Raw genomic sequence first — 5784 nt, forward strand, 5'->3', positions numbered from 1 at the left:
AATTAGCATGTATATTGTGTCATATATTTCATCATCCATTCACATGTTTAATTCATCTAATCCAACTTAAATCCCAAGTAATCCAATATTTGCGGGTTTTCGTCATTAATATTCAATCCGAGTTTTAGAAGTTCAATTTCATCATATTGAGTTTCTGGAATTTATCGTTGATATATTTGCATCCATATTCATCATTAATCCGTCATATTCATCATGTTTAGTTATTAATTAGTTCGTTTAGTTTCATTAATTGTTTCTTATCATCGACCCTTCACATAATTAATCCGTTTATTTCCGTCTCATCCATGTTTTACTGTTTTTATGACCCATTCACGTGTAATTAACATGCTAATCACTTTCATCCGAGTCAAAATATTAAATCAATCCTTAAAATTAACAATTAACATTAACGGTTTTGCGATTAAAACTTACGGCGAGAACTCACCCTTGGAACAGACGCAGCAACTGCTGCGCCTCTTCCAAAGGGCGCAGTGCCTGCTGCGCCTGTTCCAGGTTGAGTTCTGTCTCTGAACTCCTTTCTGCCTTGACCTAGTTTATTTAGCTTACGTAATTAATTCACTAATATCCGTAATATCGCTAATTCCTGTTCGTATTTATTTCTTTTATTTCTTTTATTTCTTTTTTCCCAAATAATCCGTTTTAAAGGTATTTTCGACATAAATCGCCTAATCCAATGTAATTATTGTAATTTTCATTTATAATCATTGTATTTCTTCTATTGCTTGTATGCTTCCACATGTAATTGAGCATTAAAATCCAACTTCGACCCAATTATATGCCTAAATTAATTGTTCACCGACTTAGTTAATTCTCACATGTTAGGATTAATCTATTGGATGTTGCATTGCATGCATATAGCCGACGATATATCGAGTACGAATAACTTCCCTAATCATTAGTAGAGGCCGCTATCGAGGCGGGCGGGATTAGGTGTTCGATCAAAAGAGCTTCCTAATACGTACCCTCACCCCTTACTCCAGATCTCCGTGAGCACCCGTGTTCATTGGCATCCACGAGAGTCATTCTAGACATAGAATGCTAAGGGTAACGATTGCTTAGTGTTCATGTCACTACTTTGTGTCTTGACGTGACACGAGGTATTCGAACGGTTCCAATTTCCCATAAAAATTGGTGGCGACTCCTTACAAAATGCAAACGCTTGTCCCTCGTTTCTCAACCAAGCGCCCCGTGGCGGCCCGCTCATCCACGAGTTTGGCGACTCCGCTGGGGATATTACACTTACGTGTAGCTAGGGTGAAACTTGAACAAGGTTAGGGAATAAGTTTGTACAAGACAATTGTCGGTTTTCATAACTCGGTCTTCCTAGACCGTTTAATTCGGCCTTCCTAGGCCCAACCCAACCCATTCGACCAATCGTCCCGTCTAAACGGTCCTAATTCTTATTTGGGCCTAAGGATGGATAGCGATTGACGTCATCCATACCATGATGCTTACTCTTGTTTGTATCAAGGGCCTTCACTACTTGAGGAAATGGACTAGGAATCGGCCTTACTCTTGTTTGGCACGAGCCTCTCCACAGACTTCGGGTTTGATGGTTCGGTATGGCAACCCACCCTTTAAACCAAAACCCTTTTAAATGCACTCAGCATCCCGTTATAATGCCTGTATGAATGTTTGTACCTTACGTGATCACCATTTCTAAACGAAACCATGACGATTTTGCAAAAATCAAAACCCTTTTCTTAAATCAAAATTTCGAAATAGGCCTTCAAATAGCGCAAAATGAGTCAAAATTCTGTCCGTTTGTCGAGTCAGAACTTCGGGCCTAAAACCCATTGCAAAACCCATTTCAAAAAACCAAAAAAAAAAAAGAAAAAACGTTTTCTAAAAAAAAAAAAAAAAAAAAAAAAAAAAAAAAAAGCAGAAAAAAAAAAAAAAAAAAAAATGTTTTAATCAAAATATTTTCAAACCATGTAAATGTAAATATGTAAATTCATTTGGGCTAAGTTAGAGTCGAAGTTCAAACCGACTATGTCCTAGTCGGAACTCTCTCGAGTCATAAACCCGTCTTCCTTTATATTTTGGGTCTTTTCAAATTTCAAGTCAAGTCCTAAGGCGTCACCCCTATCCCAATTCAGTTAGGATCTAAACACTCGAGTCACACGTTCCGAGGCTTAACACACGAGTCTCAATGGGCCTCATATTTGAGTCTAAACTACAACAAGTCTTCTTAACACCTATAAGCAAACCTCGAGTCCAGAATCAACACGTGTCATCAATCCCGTCAATAAGGTCAATCACATAAACATCACTCTGTCAAAGTCAACACTCGTGAATTCAAACACGAGAAGTCGCTCACGACATTTCACGAGTTCACAAGTCAAGTCTAGATGTGTCATCTTGTCCCTTCCTTTGTTTGTTGCCTTAGTATGCGTGATCCCATGTCGAACCGAGTGTAATGCGCGTCATTTCTGTCGAGTAGGAATCCAGCAAGTCCTGTCAATCAACAATGTCACGAAGAAGTTCAAGCCACAATCACTGTGTCTCTCCAAGATGTTTATGCCATGGTCCTACGAGTTCAAGCTACAGTGGGAAATTTGAGCATTCGCGTCCTCACCCTTGAAAATGGAATGGTGGAAAAGAACACGCCATCTAGAGAAACCTCTAGTCTAGGTCATCCGAAGCTTACCTCTTGCAATAACCATCGTCCTAGAAAGCCGAAAAGCTGAAATGAAACACGGGAGGCATCAAAGGGTGCTTACCGATTTAGGCATGTCTTATGCCGATGCTTTGAAGAGACTTTATGCCCAAGGCAAGCTACATCCAATAGGTCCGACTCAGGATCCACCTTTGGAGAAACGGGTGAACCTCCGGAAGGGCAACAAATCGCTTATATCACCAAGGTAGAGGTCATGATATCGAAGAGTGTTTTCTCTTGAAACACACCATCCAAGATATGATCGAAGAGGGCAAGCTTCCTAAGCCACCTTCTGTCGGAAAATCCAAGAAGACCGACCCTCTTGGGTCCAATATCACTAAACATGATGAAGAATCATTCCTGGATTGTTTTCATCTCCTCGATCCTCGTGATGACAAAGAAATCAACGTGCTTGAAGACGACGATATCCAAAATGGAATGCTCATGCTTTCCAGGGCCTTTAACAACAAATTTTCCGAAATAGAGGGAGCCATTGGTACTCTAAACTCTCGGCTTTCCAACATGGAAAACCAGTTTGCTGAAATGGGTAAGAAGCTTGATGCCCAACCTCTCAAAATGAAAAGTGTCCACGCAAACCCTCAACTTGGAGTCCCTAAGGAGAAAGCAACAAATGGAAGACCTATTCTTAGTTCTTCTCATCCAAGAATCGGAATCTACAAAGGCGACCTCATGGAGCCTTCATCAAAGAAACCTAACAACTCTTCAAGGTCATTCACAAAGGCTTCCGAAAATAAAGGCACATCTCCTAGGGAATTTACCAACATTGGTATTACATACACCGATGCCCTTCAGAGACTCATGGAGCGACGAATGTTGAAGCCTATAGGACCTACTCCCGAACCCGAAAAGAAATCCAAGTTCTGGGATGGGAATTCCTACTGCAAATACCATAGAGGCAAAGGGCATGATACAGAGAAATGTTACAAATTAAAACATGTCATTCAGGATATGATCGAAAGCGGGAGGTTGTCCCTCTCAACCTTTAACCCACAAGGTAGCTTGGACAATCCTCATGGATATACCACTTATCAAGAAACTCTTCTTGACTGTTATCCTTCCAATGTTCCCAATGATGAGGACGAGGTGCTCAAATGGGTGAATGCTCAAAGCCGGATGTCGAAGCCCGTTGCTGGAAGAGAAAATGTTCAAGCGTGGGCCGATGATTACGAGTCTAGTTCTAGGATCGAGTCAAAGTCCGAGTCCGAGTCCGAGTTTTAGGCTTTCTATCTCATATTTGTTCTAGTATCTTTCTTCGTGTCCATTTCCATTTCTAGTGACAACCTGGGGGCTGTCCCACGAGTCACGTGTCTTCTCAAGTCTATGCTAAATACATTTATTATCCATTTCAATAAAAATACAATTTTCAATCCACATGTTCAATCATATCTCTCCCATTTCTTGTGACAACAAGAATTGGTTTGAGACATTTTTTTTTAAAATGAACAACAACAACACGTTCCAAGTCGATGTGAGTGCACTTAGATGATGTTCCATTTCAAGTTGTAGAGGACCTGAAACTCCGTGTTCTTTCTTTACCTATTCCATGTCTGGAAATAGAAACCACAATATAACCCTAGTTTAGCACGAGCCTATCTCAAGAGATTCTAGGACGAATCCAGACCGTCTCCCTTGTTAGCGATCCATGACAGAAGGCAAGCCCATTTCCCACAATAAACAACCCGTGTTACTAAAAGACCAACCCATTTCATGCCAAAGGTGCTAGTTTGACCCAAATCCATGGTAACAAGAAAGTCCAAGATGATACGAGCCATGATCAAAGACAAAGGCTCAATCAAGAGAACCCAAGATCAATATCCGAAGCCGCAATTGTGCCCGTAATCCAAGACAAAAGAGCCAAAAGAACAAGGCTCAATCAAACGAGTCGATATCCAAAGTCAACGTTATCCTAAAAAAAAAAAACCTAAATCAAGAATCTGAGCAAAATCCGAGATAAGTTCAAGACCAAGAATCCGAGTCTGAATCAAGAACGAGTATGAAATCAAATATGGAATACTGCTGAAGTCTAGGTAGAATCAAGATACCAATCAAGATGGCCGGCTAGCACCCTCACTTAGCCTATCACACATCACACCCTAAGTCCTTTCCGAGACCGTTACCAGGGAGATAGTTAGGAATTTTGAGAATCCTCTCAAGCTTGTCAAATATACCCATCCTTTAGGGCCAAGACATGGAAACTTGAACCCACGTCATTTTAACCTACCTTTATGTGCTCAGGCTACATCAAGCCAAGAGACTCCATTTCCAAGCCATATTACAAGCCATAACCCCATCAAGCCTTAACTCCACAAAATCAAGCTCCAGATATTTGTTCATCAAAGCCTCTTATTACCGAGCTCCACATTCCAAATATCCAATCCAGTTTCACCTTGACCCAAACACGGAGTCTTCAAATACTTTGCTACCTAGAACGGGACATACCCATATCATCCTTAGGGTCCACTTCTAGTGTGCTCACACGACAAGGAAATGTTTACAAACTTAGTTATACCTCTTTGGTCTATGATCAGAGGGAGTTATCTCAAATCGATTCTTCGAGTCACCAAAGGAATATTACCCTTGTGACCCATGCACTTTAAGGCCCTAACAACGTAGCTTAGGCACACACTTGAACTACGAGCATGGTTTGATTTCACCTTTTCAGGTGGATACGTAGGCAGTCCTTTCTTACACAAGAAGGATACAACCACAACACCCAAAAATTAACCAAACCTCAGAACTACGATCTGGTTTGATTTCACTTCACGTGAATACGTAGGCAGTCCTCAAGGACACAACCATCCCATCAACCACCTCAAACTTTAACTTCCAACCTCTTTTTCAACCTTCCAACCTCAATTAACATCCCTTCCACAACCAACACCTCTATACTAGGGGCTCCTTATCGTCGCCCAGTCTCTTTTTACCAAAGTCCAGAGTCATCTTCTCATCCTGGGGGCTTCTCTTCCAAGATGCCACCCTTCCTTTATTCCTCTAAGTCTAGCTAGTACTCGGTCTGGACAATGACAAAGGTCTTAGATCAATTCTCCAAGTCATCGTGCCTCAAGAGGGGTCTCTTTTACAGC

This window comes from Silene latifolia, chromosome X, assembly GCF_048544455.1.
Source record: "Silene latifolia isolate original U9 population chromosome X, ASM4854445v1, whole genome shotgun sequence".
Classification (NCBI taxonomy): domain Eukaryota; kingdom Viridiplantae; phylum Streptophyta; class Magnoliopsida; order Caryophyllales; family Caryophyllaceae; genus Silene; species Silene latifolia.